Raw genomic sequence first — 22012 nt, 5'->3', positions numbered from 1 at the left:
ACACTGGTTTAGTAGCATCTCGTTTTATCCCCATTTTGAGTAATTTTTAATGTGTAGGAATGTCTAGAAAGACATCCCATGACTTTGTATGGATGAAATGGTTCGCTGCTTGAACAATTTGGTGCTCGAACAATGATCCCGGAGGGATTTTGTTTCCAATATCGAGTAATCACTGCATTCCTTCAGCCTTTTAAACCCCGTATCTTCTATGAGTTTCTGACGGCTTTTGTTTTTGCAGCCGCCGAGCAACGAGCATCCCGCCGTGCATCCGGAGCGCCATCCTCATCCCGGCAGGAATGTTGTACGTCGTCCCAACAAAGCATCTGCTCCCTCAACACATTTCTCTGTTTCCTCCAAGCACACTTCCTGTTTCCTGGCTCCCGTCCGTCCCCTCTTTGTCGGGGTCTCTCTCAGCCACGTTTCTTTTCCTCTTCCGCTGTCATCGCTTCCAATCGCAACCCCCGCTGGCTCAAGTGCACCTTCCTGCTCGTGAATCAAAGTCCACACCCAACCTTCATTCATTAATGATCATATCATCTATTGAGAAGACAGGAAGTGGGGGTGGAGAGAAAACTGGAGGAAAGAAAATTCCCAAACAAAGTCGAGGGACAGAGACCCCTCGCTACTTTGCGTTGTGGTTATCGGCTTGTTCACGGCATTATGGATCTTTAATATAATTGAATTGTCTTTATTTTCATTGAAATCAACGTATCGTGCATTGTGTTTTGAGCAAACAGCACACAGCAAATGCTTTGATGGGGTCAAGTTTGGGTGTTGGGTGTGTGTGACTATCTGTGGCGTGATTGTGATAGGCTGTTGTATGTTGTCAGTCAATGTGTTCACCCAAAAGAAACTGGGAAGCATAGCAGCAGCTATCTTTCAGTGGCTCATTACATTGAAAACTATTTATTGAATACATCGGACTCTGAGGAAAGTCAGAATGCACAAAAATGCTGATCACCTGTAGGTGCTCCATGGATTGTTATCGGGTTGTCACAGTTGCCATGGCGCTCAATTGGCCCCGCCCGCGTGGCGCCAGATGTTGCTTGACAGATTGGCTTCCCCACTATCTAAACCCTGTCCTGTCAGTCAATACCCTGTTGTCAGTCTGGCTTACAACTCATTTCCGACCCCAACAACGTTTTTGCCCTCCTGTCCCAGCTACCGAGTAGTTTTCCCGTCCCTGACACCGCCATCGCTCGCTACGGAAGATCCACTTCTGTGTTCGTATCACAAGCCGAGTACGAGAGCGACCCGCCTCCTGCGTCCAGCTAACACCAGATTGTAGGCGCAGCAATAAAACTTGTGGTAAACGTTACGCAAGTAGGTCCTGTTTCTGTTCTGGTCCTGACAGGGTACGGTAAGTAACTGAGGTGGCGTTAGGAGAGAAGGCAAATGCAAAGCTGCAAGTCAGGCCTGCTGCGACAGCTAGTCTAACAACTCTCTTAAGCTACACCTGCTGAGCCTGTTTCTCACCAACCTCAGATCCATTTTCCATGAAACGGATGACCTGGAGATACAACTCGTATATCCAATCATCGCTGATACCTGGCTTAAGTTGAGGTTACCTGATGCAAGCGTGCAGCTAGCCATCCTAAATCACCCCTCCAATTTTGTTCTACTTTTGTATAATGACAATGAAGAACATTCATTGTACTGCAATTCTGTGCTTTTTTCGTAAATCTTTAGTTATTTTGTTAGAGTCGTATTCTCTTAGTTGGTCGTCTCGAGGTAAGCTTGACTCTTGGGACTTCTACGAAGGTGCGACGCTACTTCGCGGATTCTGACTTTTTGCGAGAGATTCTTTTTAGAACGTTTTCCTTTATTTTCAGGTCGCATCCCTGGGTGTGATTGTGCGTGAACACCGATTGTAATTCACTCACTCAGCCAAGCATGTTCAAGTTCGTTGGGTTCTGATTTTTTGTTCAAACACAGCAGCAAAAAGGACTCAAATTTTAGGGTAAAACACTAAGTCGTTCACCAAGGTGTTACTTCATTCCAGAGGTTGGCCACCAGGGCCTGCAAGGCCTTCTCTGCTGGCTTTAAAAACACTTAAATCATGTGATGTTAGTTATATTTTGTCCAAAAATACGAATGAAAAAAATTACAAATTGTCTGTCAGCTTCCTTTCATTCACCCCCTCCTCCCCCTTGGTTGCGCTGCTTCTAGATATGTGTTCTCATATCTAAGCATTTAACCAATTATATTTCTGCCATTAGTTGTTGCCAGGCTCAGAAATCCGCCCTTAAGGCTGCAGAAATAGATCCGCAGGCCCTCGTGAGACCAAACAGGCGACAATTAAACTATTTGTTAAGCCAATAAGATTTTTAGTTGGCCACATCAACGCCTTCTTGCAGGCATAAGGAAACGCCCGTGTTCTGTATTCTTTCGTTGTGCTTTTGCCACTCGTTTTCGTGGCAGAACCAAATACAGCGACATCAAACTGGGGGTTTCGAGTTTGAGACCCCCTCTGTACACAATATTCACTACCTTGTTATCAATGAAAATGAAGACAATTCTAATTCTAAAACTTAAAGGAAAATAGATAAAAATATAGCAGATTTTAGTCTGAAAACAAAAGATTTGAGGCGACGTCTTCTCATGTTCTTCATGTCACAAAGGAAAACGATTCACACGCTGTGGAAGTTTCCAAGTGTGCAGCTGGTTGCATGTCAAAATAGAAAACGGCACGTTTGGGCTCTCGTCTCAAAAATAGAAGATGTGGCTTCCTTAGGGCCCGGTCACACAGCCGTTTGTGGCTGAATCACGGCCAGAAATTTCTGCCTGTGAGGCGGACGCTATTGGACGCTTTGAGATCGCCATACAGACGAGATACAGCAGTGCTTAAAACGCGGTCGGAAATTCACGCGCGGTTGGCAGCGCGAAAAAGTTTTGCGCTGCTCAATACTTTAGAGCACGGGTACACAGCCTTTCACGGGCGTATCGAGGCTAAATCACGGCCATAAATTTCTGGCCGTGAAGCAGACGCTGTTGGGCGCTGTTGGACGCTTTGAGACCGCCATATACACGAGATACAGCAGTGCTTTACTCGCGGTCGGAAATTCACACGCGGTTGGCCGCGCGAAAAAGTTTTGAGCTGCTCAAAACTTTGAGCACGTGTTAACCGCGGGCGGCACGCGAGGTAATGTCGCGGAAATGACGCGGAACGACGTGCTCTGGCCGCGGCCAGGGCGTGGTTACACATGGGTAGGACGGGAAATTTCAGCGGGTAATCGTGGGTGGAGCATGGTAATAGCATGTTCTGCGCCTGTATCGCGGTGTTATTACGTGAAATTAGCGTGTTACGCGTGTGACGGTCAAACGCCTTTCTCCGCGTCTATACAGCGCGATTTGCCGAGCACACGTCAGTTGTGCTCGAGATGTCAAGGGGTGGACATGTATCCCCGTCACCGTAGTGACCTCGTCTTAATCCATTTTTATTTCTTGACATTTCTTTTCATTTCATAACAAGATGAAAAACTATTACAATAATAACATATTGGCTTCTTCGGTGCCATAGCTTGAAATCTTGATCTTCACGGGACTGTGTCTTGAGCGGTTATGATTTCTACAGCCCGGTGTTATGCCGAGAAATGCATCCCTGCCGAGATTTGCATCCCCTCGCTACTACAACCACTTTTACCTCGTTTTATCTCACTTTTATATCACTTTTAGGGAATGTAATGGCGAACATATAACCAAAACCACTTTGTCTTGCATTTGTTGGGAATGTAATACAACTTAAACCATTCCGTCTTTGTTTTTGTTGTGAACGTAATAGAACGGTAATGCACACCGTATATAAAATCCTCCCCCCCTCGCTTGAACGCGCATTCTGCTGCGCTTCCAACAAAAGCGATCGTATTCTATATAAAACGCTTATTAAAACAATAAAGCGAGCTAATTATAACAATTGGGAGATCCTAGTCTATATAACGCTTTTATTTAAACAATAAAGTGCGATCGTATTCTACAAAATGCGTTTGTTAACGCGGATGAAAAAGTCACCAACGTCAATGCACACTTCCAACAAAAGCGATCGCAGCAGAATGCGCGTTCACGCGAGGGGGGGGGGGATTTTGCGTAGGAGTCGGATTTGGGCACAACACCAGCTCGGGAGCTTTTATACCCGTGGTCCACACGAGAAAATGACACGGAAATGACGCGATGAGGAAGCGGAACAGTCGCCGGCGTCTGTTTTGCGGGCATACCACCGATGAACAGCGGGTTGGCCAATTTTGCGCATTTTCCATCGCGGGCAACCACGGGCAAAAAAAAAAAAACGCAAAAATGTACCCGCGATACAGACGCAAACGGCTGTGTGACCGGGCCCTTACTTTTGTGAGGAATAGCATTTTCCCAGTGAAGGCAGAATCTCTGTCTTTCTCTCTTTCTCTCTCTCTCTCTCTCTCCCTCACTGTATCTCTGTGTCTCTCTCTCTCTACCTCTGTGTCTCCCTCTTTGTCTCCTTCTGTGTCTCCTTCTGTGTCTCCATCTGTGTCTCTCTCTGTGTCTCTCTTTGTGTCTCTCTCCATATCTCTCTATCTCTGTTTGTCTCTCTCTGTCTCTCTCTGTGTCCCCCTCTCTGTCTACCTCTGTGTCTCTCTCTCGGTGTCTCTCTCTGTGTCTCTCTCTTTCTCTTCCTCCCTCTCGGTTAAAAAAATGCACGTTTTTCACAAATAAATGTGGTACCCAGCCAATTGCAGCTGGAAACAGTTTTCTTTACAAAAGTTTACAGACAGAGTTCAACGGGGGTAACATGCGGAGGTGTGAAAAAGGACGGCTCCAACATCCAGGCCCACTATTTTGAAACAAAGAAAACACATAGCAGCAAATACACACAGCAGCTTGTAACGCTGGATGAAATATTCAGGGACTTTTTCCGGCATGTGCTCTTTCCCCTTTCGCACGTGCTGAAGTGTAAAAAACTATTACGAAAATACAGAAGAAGATGGAATGGAGAGACAGTGAGGAGGGAGGGGGAGACAAGTGTGTGAGAGATTGAAAAGGTAAAAAAAAAAGTGAGAGAGCGTCAAGGCAGCTGACTTCAATACTCCTTAGCAACAGCCGAAGCTCAGTCCGAGCCTGATTGGCCAGATGATTGTGCGCATGCGCGGGACGGGAACCAATCGGAGGCCTGATTGTTGCTCCGTGTTTTGGATGAGGTCGGCATGGCAACACAGGCTTCAATGTATGCCGCTTTTGAGTTGATGCAACAAAAACATTTTCACTGTATGTTCCGCACTACCCTGATACATTTTTCATATAAAAGGTGCAATGGAATTCAAACTACACTGAGAGAGTATTTATTCGTAAATAACCTACACTTACCGTGTATATATATCAATGCAATGTTTGACCTGTCTAAAACCGATTAAAATTGCAAAACCTTGTATGCGACAAGTCACAGGGTAAAAATCTCAAATAGAATGCCTTGTCGTATGTTATTTCATATCACACCATCATTACTCAAAGTTCCAGAAACTCGTGTTAGGCAATGGAGAAAACAGAAAGTCATCCTGAAAGCTACCAACAGTTTTGGGAGTAAGTATAGTGTAATAATGAGATAAAAGCTAATGTCTTTTCAAATGTTATCTGCATTACTGATGTTCCAGTGGTAAAGCTCTCACTCCTGTAATCTGTTTTTCCAATTTGTCAATCATTGCAAAAATGTGGTCGTATACCATAAAACCTCATGTACTGTATGCATGAATTCTGCAGTATACAAGGTGCACCAGGTTATAGGGTGATCTTTCAAATATCTGGCCTATATGGGGTTTTTAGGTGTGTGTTATAGTCCAGAAAGTAAAGTATTTTTCCATATGTATTTGAATTGTTTTATACTGTTTCTTAGGATGTTAACATTTTACGTAGGAATCCAGGAGCCCCCAAGCCAAAATTATCAGAACATCAACAATCTTCAATAAAAATTGTTTGAAAAAAAATACTGAAATAAGTAAACAATTTCAAAATGTATATAGGGTATACTGTATACACAGTATTATAATCCTTTGTTTATTCCAGGTTATGGGGACAAAACCTGTAAAGTAACCCTCATTTTTAACAAGTAGTTGATTGGGGATAAAGTATCACGGCCGCACGGATGCAGTTCACTTTTACGTGTAAAGAATGCAGAAAAAGAGCCGCTAGGCCCAACAAAAGAGTGGTCTGCCTGTACCCACTCGCAGCATTGTGCGATTGGGAATAATGGATCACGGCCACACAAATGCAGTTCATTTTAGGCAGCAATAACGGTAAAAAAGGAGCCACTAGGCCCGATAAATATGCGCTCTTCCGGCCCCCACCACACGGTAAAGTGAAAACATAGTAAGGTGGGGGCGCCGTATCTCGGGTTCGACGCTATAAGTTAATCTTACCAACAGTCTTTAAAATGCCCCCACCCTCAAAAACATATCGTGTCAGTGAGGGCGTCGCCTGGTCATGTTTGCATACTTATATGGCAAGAACGACTAATTGATAACAACATCGACTCTGACCCCCCTCAGATTCGGTGATAAGTGCTGTAAGTACACAGAAGTAGTAGCAATTAGCCAGCTCATTACCCCAGGGTCTAATTATAAGGCAGCGTACAAAGGAGAGGAAATAACGGACGCTGGTAGAAAAGCCGATGTTTATCAAAGTGATCAAGTATTAGTGCGACGGCAGCTAAAGGTCAGCACCTCACAGGAGACGGCTGACATTTTGGAGATCCCGTGCCCTCCTCCCCCACACACACTTTACGCACTTTTCCGTGACAGTCGCCGCTGCAAATTCGATAATATAGCTCGGTTTTCCCGACACGCTTGCACTCGGCTAATCATGTTAGCTGTAATAACAGACAATGGCGGCAGCCAGCTCTCCAGGAATAATGGCTCCGAAGGAGGGTGCGAGAGTAGACTTGCCAAATACTGAAAATCAGCAGAGTAGATTAAAAGAATATTTATATTTGCCATTAGTTTGAAAGTGGCTCCTAAACAATGTTGTCACTGTCATGATTGCTGATTCAGGGCACCTGTGACTGCCCTATTGGCGCCAACAGCCCTGAGCGCTGATTGGTTCAAAGACTCTTTTCAAACCCCCGTCTTCCAAGAGGAAGCTGTCAGACCGTCTGCGAACCTATGCTCCCAGGTAGGCAAGCTCCACACCTTTCGACATTTTCCTGCCCTATTTTTTCTTGCCTGAAACCTGTTGCCAACCTGTTTCTGGACCTGTTTCTGCCCTGCTCTTCAATCCCAACCATCGACCTGTTTTTCCCTGTATCCTGCCTGATACCTGTTGCCGACCTCTTTTCTGGACTCAATGCCGCCCTTGCTCTCCCGTCCCAGCTAGTGACCAGTATCCCTGCTGCCTACGATTATCCTCGCTCAAAACGAAAGTGCCACTTCCGAGTTACTGCCACCTGCTACCCGTGTCCGTTGATCATCGGATTGTGGAAGCAAGCACTGCTCTCTCTCTTTATCAATAAAACTGAGTAAACGAGGATCCAGTAGCGGTCCTGTCTCCGTTTCTGGCTTGTGACAGTCAATTTAAAAAGAGAAAAAGGCATAACTGGAAAACATGGCTGAAAAACGAAAAATAAGGAAAAAAATAATTAAAATTAATAATAAAAAAGGGTACCCCCCAGGATTTTTCCATTCAAATTTGTAACCTTTTAAAAACCTTTTCAAGACCAAATCCAATGAAATGTATTATTTTCTGGCATACGGATGCGGGAGGCAGGACCCTGGGAAAAAAAGGAATACATGGAAAAAGGAGAAAATAAGGAAAAAGAAAAGAAAAACACAGAAGAAAATAAGAGAAAAATAAATTAAGAAGAAAAGGAAAAACTGAGAAAAAAAGAAGGGGGGGAAAGGAAAAGAAATATAGGTGAAAATTGAAGAGAATGGAAAAAGAAAAAAGCTAAAAGGAGAAGAAAAAATAAAAACAAAAGGAAAAAAGGTGTAACATGGACAAAGGACAAAATAAGGAAAATATAAACAAGAGAGATTAAGGTGGAAAGATTTGGGGGGCGGTGGGGAAGAAGGGGGCCGTAAGGGGGCGGCAGTCCGAAGTCAGAAGTTTGAACGTTTGTTTGACGATTTGTACACAACACGTTAGGGCTGCGCGATTAACCAAAATTGAATCGACATCGCGATGTGACTGCGTTTTTTTACGGTTTTGTAGTGAGTAATGGAGTTTTGTCCAACCACAGTTGTTATTGAACAAGTTTTAAAAGCGCCGCCCAATCAGAGGCAAGTAGTAATAATGGCACTAGCCAATAAATGCAGTTCAAAGTTTGCAAGCACCACACTATGCCACACCCAGCGTATGAGCTCATTGAGTGTCATGGCGAACTCCGTAAACATAGCCCCAGAGTCAATAAACGAGAAGGAAACGAAGCTCGCAGCAAAGAAGGGCGGTACATCACTTGTTTGGACCTATTTTGGTTCTGTTGAATTATGTATGTATAAATACTGTATGCTTTTCCAATCTTATCCACCATATTTACCAATACATAAGGTGCGCCAGTTATAAGGTGCACTTTCTGGCCAAATTGGGTTTTTAGTGTGAGCCTTATAAACCGTAAAATATGGTAAACAAAGGTTTCTACTTCGTGGATTTGGATTATCACTGGTCTTTTAAAAAACGCAACCCCTGCGAAAAACAAGGGATTAATACATTCTCATTTTCTGTTTCACACAAACAAATCTCCTAAATCTATCTTGGTCTGGCGCTCTTCTTCTCCCCCCGAGCGGCCTCCCCACACAAAGGAGTAGAGGAAGAATACGGAGGGAGGGGCTGGAATGCACAAAAGGACTTTGGCCTGAGGGGGGAGAGAGACCGATAAGGGGGGGTTGATGGAGGGTAAGACCAGGGTCAAACGGGGAGGGGGTTTGCGGGGGTGTCACTGAAACCCGAGAAAGCCGGAGAAGGAAAGAAAAACCGCACTGATTGCCTGTCTTCTTTCGGGGGGGCGTTTTTTTTGCACATCGTTGTGATAAACACGTTCCAGTAGGTGGCGCTGTTATGTAGGAGCTATGCAAATACTTGGATAACAAATTATCTTCGGTGCTTACATTGAAGCGAACCCCCGAAAACTGCTTTCAAATAGCCACATAATAAAAGAAATACAAGAAAACGTGCACACAGGTGGTGCCCAAACTATGACCCGCGGGCTGGATACTAGGGCTGCACAATGGCGATTTTTCAGACCAGTAGTGCAATTTCAAAAACATTTCAGCGCTAGATTTGTTTTTGTTAGTAGTTAACCCACCCAACACTGAATGGTTTTAAAAAAAACATGATATTTTATTCTATTTTCAATGTTATGATTTTCCTAGATTTGTCCCAACAGTAGAAGAATGAAATGTGGTTTTTATTCACATTTCCTCATAAGTACCAAAATGGTCCTTAAAATAAAATCATCACGAGGGTTACCCATATTGACATGCTTTAACTTTAAGAAATCAGCGCCCTCTTTTGGGGGGCTTTGCTATTGTTCCTGTCTGCTCACACAAGACACAAACCACAGTGTCTTGCAATCTCACAATAGCACTACGTAGCTTCGCAATATCGATCCGGATGCACAAATACGCTAAACCTGGTCCGGCCGCTTAAACAATACCAGTCTGAAAGATTTTATCCATCGGTCACGGCGGCCAGAGCGCAGAACTACTACCAATTGAATACCAGTGGTATAAATGATATATGAAAAGGCATCGGGTTTTATCTCATTATCACACAATCTTTAGTCAGGGTGCCAGAGAACAATTTCAATATCGTTGTGCATTTCACTTTTTACAATTGAAATAAATGTGTCATACAATGTTTGGAAGATAATAGAAAAATAGAATATTATTTATTGTCACTGTAGAATGTGAAATATACAACGAAATTAACGTTTGCCTTTGGTGCTGTGACTCAAGAAACATATCATACCACCATTGGTCCAACCCTTGAAAACGAAGCTGAACTTCGACCTGTTAGGACGATGCACACCACAACACCATGAATTTTTTTCTATGAATAACCCACAGAATATTATTTGGTTATTATTCATTTCATAAATACTGTCATTATTTATTTTCCGACTTTTGTGAAGAATCCAGAGGGTTATGTGGTTATTATCAATTTCATAAATACTGTTATTATTTAGTGTCTGACTTTTGTTTTGTGAGAAATCCAGAGAGGGTTATTATTTATTTCATAAATAGTGTTATTATTTATTTTCTGACTTTTTTTCCGGGAAAAGTCCACAGAGGGTTATGTCGTTATTGTTTATTTCATGAATACTGTTATTATTTATTTTCTGGCTTTTGTTCTGGGAAAAATCCACAGAGGGTTATGTGGTTCTTATTTATTTCATAAATCGGGTTATTATTTGTTTTCTGACTTTTGTTTCGGGAAGAATCCAGGGAGGGTTATGTGGTTATTACTTATTTCTTAAGTACTGTTATTATTTATTTTGTGACTTTTGTTCTGTGAGGAATCCAGAGAGGGTTATTTGGTCATTATTAATTTAATGAATACTGTTATTATTTATTTTCTGACTTTTGTTTTGGAAGAATCCAGAGAGGGCTATGTCGTTATTATTTATTTCATAAGTACTGTTTTATTTATTTTCTGACTTTTGTTCTGTGAAGAATCCAGAAATTGTTATTTAGTTATTAATCATTTAATAAATAGGGTTATTATTTGTTTTCTGACTTTTCCAGAGAATGGTTATCTTTTATTTCATAAATACTGTTATTTATTTTCTGATATTTGCTCTGTTAGGAATTCAGAAGGGTTCTTTGATTGTGGCTTTCAGGAAAACGATACTCTTTATACTTTTAGACACTCCTGCAATCGCCTGACTTTTCTTGTGTTACAAACTGAACTCCTCATAAGAGAAAAGGGAAAAACTTTATGGCCCTCATAGGGAAATGTTTGGGAACCCCATCTATAATGTCTACTGTACTCGTTTTCTTCTATTTATTTTAAGAGCTGGCTATTTTTAAGTACTTCTAGGTCAGCTTCAATTGGAGTGTTTACAGTCATTTGTAACTAAATACTTACTATCAGAGTAACGAGCTACTTTTGTGAGTCAGTAATCTGGGCAGTAACGCAATTACTTTTATAAAGAAGTAACTAGTAACTGTAACTAATTGCTTCTTTTCAGTAACGCGCCCGACACTGCTCGTGACAACACAAACACAAGACCTTCCTCCTGGTTAGTATTTTGGTGCAACCCCTCCTCACACCCGAGGCGGATTATATCAGTCACGCCTCCTCTTTGCCCCGCGAAAGAGGAGGAGGAGGTTGGCATCCACATCATGTCCGTCCTCCTCCTCCACGCTTTCTCCTGCCTTCCGATTGGTCCTGACTCAGCTGCGCCTCACTCCAAACACTGGCAAATTCATTAAGCCCACAAAAGCGATTCGTGATGAAGTGGTTTCGCCCTCGAGCGTCAATCTCCATCATTGGCCCCCCTCCCGTAATGGAGAGCGCACAGCTGACGGGGTGAAAGTGCACCAGGATGGACGTGGAAGTGATAAAGGGGTGTCTAACATAAAGCCCACGGGGCGGATCAGGCCCGCGAATGGATTTCATCTTGCCAGAGAGACAATGCTAAGTATTCTGCCTTTGAGAAACGTACAGTATGTCACAAAAGTGAGTACACCACTCGCATTTCTGCAGAGATTTCATTATAAAGATTAATTTAACAACACTGGAGAAACATTACTTTGACACAGTGAAAGGTAGTCTGTGTAAAGCTTTGGCCCCTCCAAAAACTAAACAAATAGCCGTAAGTAGCTAAACTCCTGGTAACAAATATGAGTACACGCTAGAGCAAAAGTTCCTGAAATTCAATATATATTGTGCGGAACCATTTTAATCCTCCTGGCCATGGATTTCGTCAAAGCTTTACAAATTGCGACTGGAATGCTCTTCCACTCCTACATGAGGGGATCATAGTCTGTCCCAGTTTTTCACAGTACATCCTTGAGTTCATGTTTTCCTTTAATGAAATGCAGCTCCCAACTCCAGTTCCACTCATGGAGCCCCAAACCATGACATTCGCAAGACCATGCTTGACTTTAAGCACGACGCAAACATGTTTGGACTCTTCACCTGGTTTCCGCCACACTTGATTTAAACCATCTGGGCCAAATCATATCTCTGTCTCATCAGACCAAAGGATAACAATCCAGTAAGCCATGGCCTTTGTTGACATAAAAGCGATGTTTCTTCAGTAATGTTCTATTAAACATGATAATGAAACCTTTGCAGAAATGTGAGGGGTGTACTCACTTTGTGACATACTGTGAAGAGCAGAGGTGTCAAACTCATTTCAGCTCGAGAGGCCGCATGGTAGGAAAACCATTCTCACGGCTGAACTAGTAAATAAATGGCATAAAAAGTGTGCCCTAGCTGGAGGAATGGGGGTCTTTTAGGAGGCTCACAATTAAATTACGATTCAACTGTATTTATTTGTGTATAACACACAGTTGAAAAATATCGCTAACGCCCAATCGCAAATCATTTGATGCAACAGGAATAGAACCCAGGATGCGGAGGTGAGAGTGCCAAATGTTAACCATGTAACAGTGGTCGGCAACCGGGCCAGTACTGAGCAATGATTGATCAGACGACAAATATCGTTGACCTCATTTGTTCAGCATTGATGCGACGGAAATCAAACCCGAATTGTGGCGGTGAGAATGCTGAATACTAGCCACGATCCCATTAGGATTGTAGATGACGGAGGAAAAGTCATTTGATTTTATATCATCATCACACTACTTTTAATCATGTTGCCACGTTGTACAATATTGCATTCAAGTATTATGAAAAAGAGTTCATCCAAATCAACGTTGTACAGCGTGCTACCATAAGTAAGAATAGTGTGATAATAGTAATGATATTATGTCAGCCATGTCCAAAGTCCGGCCTAGCGGCCAATTATGGCCCGTGATCAAATTTTCACTGGTTTATGTCATAGAATTAATACTATGCGGCCAGTAGCATAAAATTAATTAGTACAATTTTTTTTTAAAATCATGATTTTACCAGATGATGTCAGTAACCTTTTGGCCACCTTGTCTTTGACTTTCCGTGAGAAGTTTAGCGCACCCCATTCTCGACATGGCGACTGTAAATAAAAAAAGGAAAGTTGACAATGAGGGTAGCTGCCACTTCCAAGACAAGTGGAAATTGGAGTATTTTTTTCACCAAAATCCCAAACAAATGCGTCAGCGTACTTTGCCAAGAGACTGTGGGTGTTTTCAAAGAATATGATATCAAGTGGCACTGCTAGAGAAAATATGCTGACTACAAAATGCTAACAGAAAACAAACGCTGTGAAAATGTGAAGCAACTGGAAACTGTTTTAATGGAACAACAGCACTTTTTTACGAGACCGTATGAATCAAATGAAAATGCTACAAAAGTGAGCTACGAGGTCTGATTGCCAAGCACTGCAAACCTTTTAAAGACATCAAAGAATCCCAGGCTGACTAGTCGTCCCGTACACATTTTTAGTTTACCAAAAGTTTGGACACCCCAGTCCTATGACGTTTAGATCCCCAGTGGCCCTGTGTTTAAAACAATGAATTTGGGCATGTTATCATAATCATTATTATTTATATAATTACTTATATAATTATTGGACCCGGCCGCAAGAATATTGCCTACCGAACACAAGAGAAGGCCTAATATTCGCGTCCGTCCACGTCAGAAGCTAAATATGACAGGGGCAAATAGGAAGCGCAGCCAGGACTTATTTTTCAACAACAGAAAAGGACAATTTCAGGTGGTTGGTTAGATCCTTTAACCACACGGGTCGCGGGGCACAATTTCCTGTGATGTTTATTGGTAAAGTACAGCCTGGTACAACATGTGTTTCCACCCAGTCCCAAACTGGGAACCTTGCATGCGTTGGGCAAATATGCTAACCACTGCCCTACATAAAGTGGCATATTTACATAAACACATGACAAAAGTTCACCCTACAGGGAGCAAGGAGTTGCAGTCAAAAATGTGAACATGTTACTGTTCCTGAACAAAAAAAAACTGTAAATCTATTATTACTATTGCAAGAGACACAAAATGGCTTTTTGTTACATTGCTGTTTTTTGTTGTTCGACTCTCTTTAACTTTGCTTTGTAACAGTTGATGTAGTACAATTTTTTTATTGTTTTATACTTTTGTTCCTCAGGATAAACATACAGAGTAATGAACACAGCCCAGAAGATCATTGGATGCTCTCTGCTCTGTCTAGAGGACATAACCGACAAAACCGTGTGTTCCGTCCTGTGCGGTTTCCTGTATCTAGTATCGATCCCGTCTGTCCTGTCCGGTTTCGATCTCGTCTGCCTCTGGCTTCCTGTTTTCCCACGCCTGACTGCGCTGTATCACTTCTTCTGCCCAGCGATCGCTGAATCACTGGCGTTTGTGTTCACGCGCATTACTGCCACATTCCCGTAATATAAAGATTGTGTGAAAACGTTGCGCATCTGGGTCCTCCGTCTGTTTGGGTTCTGACATTTCCATAATTTGTACTTTTTATGACATGTTTTATCCATTGGGTTACACTTATTACAGTAGTTTACGTCATAAGTTTTATCCAATCAGAATTCAGCTAGCCTGTGTCGCAAGTCTGTAAAACTTTGAGGTCAATTGATTTTTAAATGTTTTCATTTTAAATGTTTGTGTTATTATGAATGTCAGATTATGAAATGGGTCACTATCAAATGAGTTTTCTTGTTATATTAAGTTGATTATATAATCATCATATTATTAGTTTGATGATGACATTATTCATTTTCTTGTTCTTGTAAATATTATATATATATATCAGAGTGGCAGGTGGCTAGAGTCAAGAACACATTCACATTTTTGACGCTTTCTGGGAGATTGATACAGAGGAGGGGATTCCCAGCCCCCTTGCTCAACTCGACTGATGTGTTGCAACATCTCGTTGGGAGTCATTAGGTGATTAAAGTCCCTAATTCCCTTTATGCCGGGCGCCAAGCAGGGAGGCAATAGGTACCAATGTTGTAGGTCTTAGGTATGACCAAGCCGAGGCTTGAACCAGGAACCTTCTAGTCTCGGAGTGGGCGCCCAAGCTAGTTGCTATAAATGCACATCATGTTTATCCATTTATTCTAGTGTATTTTCTTGCTGATCAGTTTAAGTAATGGCCTTATCACACAACCTTGAAGACTCAGCAATGTGCAGTACTAATCTTGTACAGGGAGTTACTGTCTTTGCTTGGTAACGTGAGGTCTGAATTCCGAGTGTCTGTGCTATATGTTCCATATTTTTGCAAATATTCCTCACTATGAGAAAGGGCCAGAGACGTGTCTCCATCAATTGAAACCATATTCTTGAAACTTTGTAATAAATATCCTCAAATGCATTGCTTTTATCCATCTCTGTTTTCAATTCCCGAATATTCAGTCTGGTCCCTGAGAAGAACACAGGGCGAGACATCGGAATGTCCTTCGTCTACAAGATTATAATCATTGATATACAGGACTGTCTCAGAAAATTAGAATATTGTGATAAAGTTCTTTATTTTCTGTAATGCAATTAAAAAAACAAAAATGTCATACATTCTGGATTCATTACACATCAACTGAACTATTTCAAGCCTTTTATTATTTGAATATTGCTGATTTTGGCTTACAGCTGAAAAAAACTCAAAAATCCTATCTCAAAATATTAGAATACTTCCTCAGACCAAGTAAAAAAATAATTTTATAACAGCAAAACTAAATCAAACATTTGAAAATGTCCATTGATGCACTCAGTACTTGGTTGGGAATCCTTTTGCACGGATTACTGCATCAATCCGGCGTGGCATGGAGGCAATCAGCCTGTGGCATTGCTGAGGTGTTATTGATGCCCAGGATGCTTCGATAGCGGCCTTCAGCTCATTTGCATTTGTAGGTCTGGTGTCTTTCATCTTCTTCTTAACTATACCCCACAAATTCTCGATGGGGTTCAGGACAGGGGAATTAGCAGGCCAATCAAGGACAGTGATGCCATGGTCAGTGCACCAGTTACTGGTGGTTTTGGCACTGTGGGCAGGTGCCAGATCATGCTGGAAAATGAAATCCTCATCTCCATAGAGCTTTTCAGCAGATGGAAGCATGTAGTGCTCTAAAATCTCTTGGTACACAGTTGCATTTACTCTGGACTTGATGAAACACAGTGGACCAACACCAGCAGCTGACATGGCTCCCCAAACCATTGCTGACTGTGGGAACTTCACTCTGGATTTCAAGCAACTTGGATTTTGCTCCTCTCCAGCCTTTCTCCAGACTCTGGCGCCTTGACTTCCAAATGAAATGCAAAACTTGCTTTCGTCTGAAAAGAGGACTTTGGACCACTCTGCAACTGTCCAGTGCTTCTTCTCCATAGCCCAAGTCAGACGCTTCTTCCGTTGTCTTGAGTTCAGAAGTGGCTTGACCATGGGAATACGGCTATTGTAGCCCATTTCCCGGACACGTCTGTGAACTGTGGCTTTTGATACTTGGACTCCAGCTTCAGCCCACTGTCTTTGAAGCTCCCCCAAATTCTGGAAGCGGCTCTTCGTCACAATTTTGTTAAGGCTGCGGTCATCTCTCTTGGTTGTGCAGCGTTTCCGGCCACATTTTTCCCTTCCAACAGACTTTTTGTGGATATGCTTTGAAACTGCACTCTGTGAACAGCCTGCTCTTTGAGAAATTTCTTTTTGTGTCTTACCCTCCTGATGGAGGGTATCAATGATGGTCCTCTGGACAGCAGTCAGATCAGCAGTCTTCCCCATACTTGTGATTTAGTTTACTGAACCAAGCTGAGTGTTTTTAAGGCTCAGGAAACCCTCGCAAGGTGTTTCGAGTTAATTAGATGATTCAGGTGATTAGTTGGATAGCCTACTTGTATACTTTTTCATGATATTCTAATATTTTGAGATATGATTTTTGAGTTTTCTTAAGCTGTAAGCCAAATTCAGCAATATTAAAATAATAAAAGGCTTGAAATAGTTCAGTTGATGTGTAATGAATCCAGAATGTATGACATTTTTGTTTTTTTAATTGCATTACAGAAAATAAAGAACTTTATCACAATATTCTAATTGTCTGAGACAGTCCTGTAATCATATTTGGCATTTGGATTATATGTAAACCAAGTTCCATGTTTACTTTTTCCATAATTTGCTTAAAATATTCCCGTTCCCCCAAAATATTTGAGAAAGCTGATGTTATATTTTACTAGTTATTTCTGTTGTTGTTGTGAACTGTATAGCCTTTTGAAACATTTTGTGATAAAAGGCTACACAAATAAATGCGACTTAACTTGACTTCATTATATTTCCTAAATGCTGACTATTGATATTCAAAGTTCTGGAAAATGGCCTGTGTTGTACACAATTAGGTGATGTGACCCCCAGTCGTGTGCACACTTCTCGAACCGTGATGCCATAAATGATGGTATTTGAATGGATATGTGTTAGTTCTGGGGTCAGGGAAATAAATCCAGCTACCAGCCTTCCAGTGCGGAGTTTGAATGTTCTCCCCATGCTTGCGTGGGTTTCCTCCGGGCACTCCGGTTTCCTACCACATTCCGAAAACATGTATGTCAGGGTAATTGGCCGGACCAAATTGTCCTTAGATGTGAAGGACTGTCTCTGTGTGTCCTGCCACTGGCTGGCAACCAGTTCAGGGTGTCCCCTGCCCACTGACCGAGGACAGCTGAGATGGGCTCCAGCATCCCCGCAACCCTACTGAGGATAAGCAGTGCATATAATGGACGGATGGATGGATGTGTCCAAGTTGGACTAAGTATGAAATCAACTTTTACATTTGGTTTTATTAATATTATTCTGTGTACAGCGACATTCAGTGTGCAGAGAGGCGCTTAGAAACTAAATGTATTACTTTAATTATTTTTCTTATTATTGTTGTTACTATTATCATATAGGACAACTGCTGAGAATGCCCAACATTTTTCTACATTTGTGTGTAATATTTAGTCCCTAATAGAGGAAAAACAAAAAAAATTCCATAATTACAAAAAAAAAACTACACTATTTTCCAGACTGTAAAACCTAAAGTCTGCCAGAAATTCCAAAGTGCGCCTTATAGACTGAAGATTCAGAAAAGAAAAATGGTTCCTAGAATGTGTGCTTGACGAAAGACCTTTTTGTATTTAATGCAACTCTTACTGTGGTTTTAATTTCAAGCGTCCCATAGTTTTGTGCGCCTTATATACATTTCTGGCTATATTTGAGTTTGAAATGTAGGTTTCAGATCAGGGCATGTTGTAATGGTGATCTGTGCAGCCTTTTGGGGCGTTTTGTGATTAAGGCCGATACAAATAAACATGACTTGGCTTATTATTATTATTATTGATGTCACTCACCAGTTTGCTGCAGTGCAGTAGCGCCCTTTAGTGGCGTTTGGCGCCAATTGCAGGAGGAGCGGCGCACCAAGGGGGTGGAGACCCCGCCTGCATCCATTTCCCAGGAAGAACATTCAAACGCTCTTCCTGGAAATCGCACACAGAACCCGCCATAAGTTGACTACGCAGTCATACAAAATAACGCAATAAAGAAAATAAATCAATAAAAGCATTTAAAGCGGAGAGGGCGGGAAATAAGCGCATCCCCCGGCGCGTCAGCGTGGGCACGACTCTGCGCACTGATTTTAAGAGAAGGTCGATTGCGAAATTTCACCTTCCCCGTGCGACATAAGCAGCAAGGAGTGCGTCAAACTTAACATGGCTGCGACCACACGCACGCATTTACGCAAATCGACCCAGTTGAGCCCCCCCCTGAAAAAGGCCTGGAACCACGAAACCGGGCGAGAACATCGCCAGAAAATAAATAAAAAGATTGCTCTGCAATTTGCATTGCATCTGTTACCTTCTTTATCACGCCACGGAAAACGCGCGTCTCTTTCCCACGGATGACGCAGAACAAGTGCGCACATCCATGATACGTTTAGGTGCAAACATGCGCAGGCGGGGAAGCTGTCAGCCCATGAGCAAGGCATGATCCAAAGCTGGTTTTCCTTCCTGATGCCTGGCATAGGGAAAAAAAGAATCCGAGGTGGAAAAAGGGGTGGACATCACACGCGATTCGATCCAAAAAGCAAGGAGGTCCACGCAGGCAAAAATAAGAAAAACGAAAAAATGCGCAGTTTAATTTTTTCCAGTGACACGCAGAAGCTCCTTTCCGATCGGCGTAGGGCCCTTTCCCTCCCTTTCCTCCTCCTTCCTCCCTTCCTCTCCTTTCTCTCTTCCCTCAGCAAGGTTTATTTTCGGTGGACGTTCACCGCCCCGCCTCCACATATGAACTGAACCCAAAAAAAGCCAAACTTAGCCAAAATGTCTTCATGCACAAGTCGACCTCTCCTGGCTCTGCTCCAGCAAAGTTGGGATGAGCGATGCAATGTCAAGTCATGATTATTTGTGACGCCCTTAATTACAAGAAGTCTCAAAGGGCCATATAGAAAATACACGGACGTTACCATCATCAAATATAGGTAATAACAGAGTTTTTAGAAATCCCTCCAGCTCACAATATCCCTAAACATGATCTAATAAGTTGAAACGTTACTACCTACCAAAAACTCCAGTAAAATAGTAATGTAGACTGCCCACAATATTTATTTGCAATAACTACATGATTCAATTATCACCAATATTTATATTAATATTTTGAATCTCTTTTAATATGTGGCTATTTTAAAGCAGTATAATAAAGGTAATTATATGCGATGTGGGACAAACGAAAAAAGTGCCCTTTACTTCATTTGTGTTTTAAATACAGTGGCTTGCGAAACTATTTGGCCCCCTTGAACTGTGTGACCTTTTGCCACATTTCAGACTTCAAACATAAAGATATAAAACTGTAATTTCTTGTGAAGCATCAACAATAAGTGGAACACAATCATGAATTGGAACACACTTTATTGGATGTTTTAAACTTTTTTAACAAATAAAAAATGAAAAAGTGGGTGTGCTAAATTATTGAGCCCCTTTACTTTCAGTGCAGCAAACTGTCCAGAAGTTCAGTGAGGATCTCTGAACGATTCAATGTTGATCTAAATGACTAACGATTATAAATGGAATCCACCTGTGTGTAATAGAGTCTCTGTACTGCACTGTGATAGTATCAGAGGTCTGTTTAAAGCGCAGAGAGCATCATGAAGAATGAGGAACGCACCAGGCAGGTCCGAGGTACGATTGTAGCGAAGTTTAAAGCTGGATTTGGATTCAAAAACATTTCCCAAGCTTTAAACATCCCAAGGAGCACTGTGCAAGCAATAATATTGAAATGGAAGGAGTATCAGACCACTGCAAATCTACCAAAATTGGACGATCCCCCTAAACGTTCAGCTCATACAAGGAGTAAACTGATCAGAGATCCTGCCAAGAGGCCCATGATTACTCTGGATGAACTGCAGAGGTCTACAGCCGAGGTGGGAGCATCTTTGCATAGGACAAGAATCAGTCATATACTGCACATATCTGGCCTTTATGGAAGAGTGGCAAGAAGGAAGCCGTTTTTTTAAATATATCTATAAAAAGTGTTGTTTAAAGTTTGCCACAAGCTACCTAGGAGACACCCCAAATATGTGGAAAAAGGTGCTCTGGTCAGATGAGACCAAAATTGAACTTTTTGGCAACAATGCGAGACGTTATGTTTGGCGTAAAAGCAGCACAGCTCATCACCTTCAACACACTATCCCCACGGTCTAACATGGTGGTGGCAGCATCATAAGTTTGGGCCTGCTTTTCTTCAGCAGGGACAGGGAAAATGGTTAAAATTGTTGGGAAAATGGACCAATTGAGAATCTGTGGAAAGAACCGAAAACTGATGTTCACAAACACTTTCCATCCAACCTCACTGAACTCGAGCTCTTTTGCAAGGAGGAATGGGCAAAAATATCAGTTTCTAGATGTGCAAAACTGATAGAGACATACCCCAAGCGACTTGCAGCTTTAATCGCAGCAAAAGGTGGCGCTACAAAGTATTAACTCAATGTAGCAGAATAATTTTGCACACCCACTTTTTGTTTTTTTATTTGTTAAAAATATCAAATAAAGTGTCATGATTGTGTCCCACTTATTGTTAATGCTTCACAAGAAATTACAGTTTTATGTTTTGATGTTTGAAGTCTGAAATGTGGCAAAAGGTCACATAGTTCAAGGGGGCCAAATAGTTTCGCAAGCCACTGTATATGGGCTTCCAAAAGTGGCAAAATTCCATACCTGCCAACTTCAGAAAATTGTTCCCCTTATTAATGGTTGCAATTCTTCTTTTTAAGCAATAATAAACGTTACAAAGTCAACCCGGCACGAATTTACTCACAGCAAGAAAGACCATTTAGAATAAATCAAAAAATTTGTGTAAACAAATGTGTTTTATCTAACTAATAAATGCTTGAACAAGGATAATATTTGCTTGTCTACTGCTACTATATTAGCAATCGTCTCCTACCAGTGACCGAGACGATCTCTATCAGACCCAAAATGGGCAAGATGAGATCGGTCTGACAAATGAAAACAGATTTTAAGATGAATTCCTATATAATAAAATACCGTCCAAAACATGTTGTACGGCGTACACGATTTAAAACGAAAAATTGTTTTTGTACATTAAATATTTTAATTTATGTTTCCTGTGTTTTTCAGAAAAAATAAATGTAAGTTATTTTTGTATTCTATGGTTTATTTTTTGTTGAAGTGAAAAGTCAATATTTTTAATTAACATTTTGTCGGGCATTTTTCAGAAATTCTGAGATGCTTGACATTAATGTTGCTTAGTATAAAAAACTTCAAAGTTTAAAAGAGTTAAAAGTTCACTGTAGAGGTAGAGTGGAAAAAAGCTATTATAGTTAGAATTATAGATTTTAGACTTTAGTGCAATACTGCCCCATTGCTGACATTTCCTTACGGCTGCGAGAAGGCCTTGATGACACCAACTCAAAATCTGATAAGCTAAACCAACAGCGTTATCGATACCTATCTTATTTTACGAGGGCCTTCAGAATTG

The 22012-nt window shown here is 41.7% G+C and overlaps 1 protein-coding gene across 1 annotated transcript in view; it reads right to left on the bottom strand.

Moving 5' to 3' along the window:
• The window catches only part of kdm6ba (lysine (K)-specific demethylase 6B, a), a 94691-nt gene extending 75493 nt beyond the window's left edge, over nucleotides 1-19198 (bottom strand). The window contains exons 1-2 of the mRNA XM_088346981.1: nucleotides 18875-19198; nucleotides 18373-18498 (exon numbers count right to left, since the gene is read on the bottom strand). The gene's annotated coding sequence lies outside the window, so the exon portion shown is untranslated. The remainder of the gene's footprint in view (nucleotides 1-18372; nucleotides 18499-18874) is intronic.
• Nucleotides 19199-22012: the final 2814 nt, after the last annotated feature.

This window comes from Urocampus carinirostris, chromosome 11 (genome assembly GCF_059441175.1).
Source record: "Urocampus carinirostris isolate Australia breed hairy pipefish chromosome 11, RoL_Ucar_1.0, whole genome shotgun sequence".
NCBI lineage: Eukaryota > Metazoa > Chordata > Actinopteri > Syngnathiformes > Syngnathidae > Urocampus > Urocampus carinirostris.
This window is presented reverse-complemented; position numbering and strand designations above follow the sequence as displayed.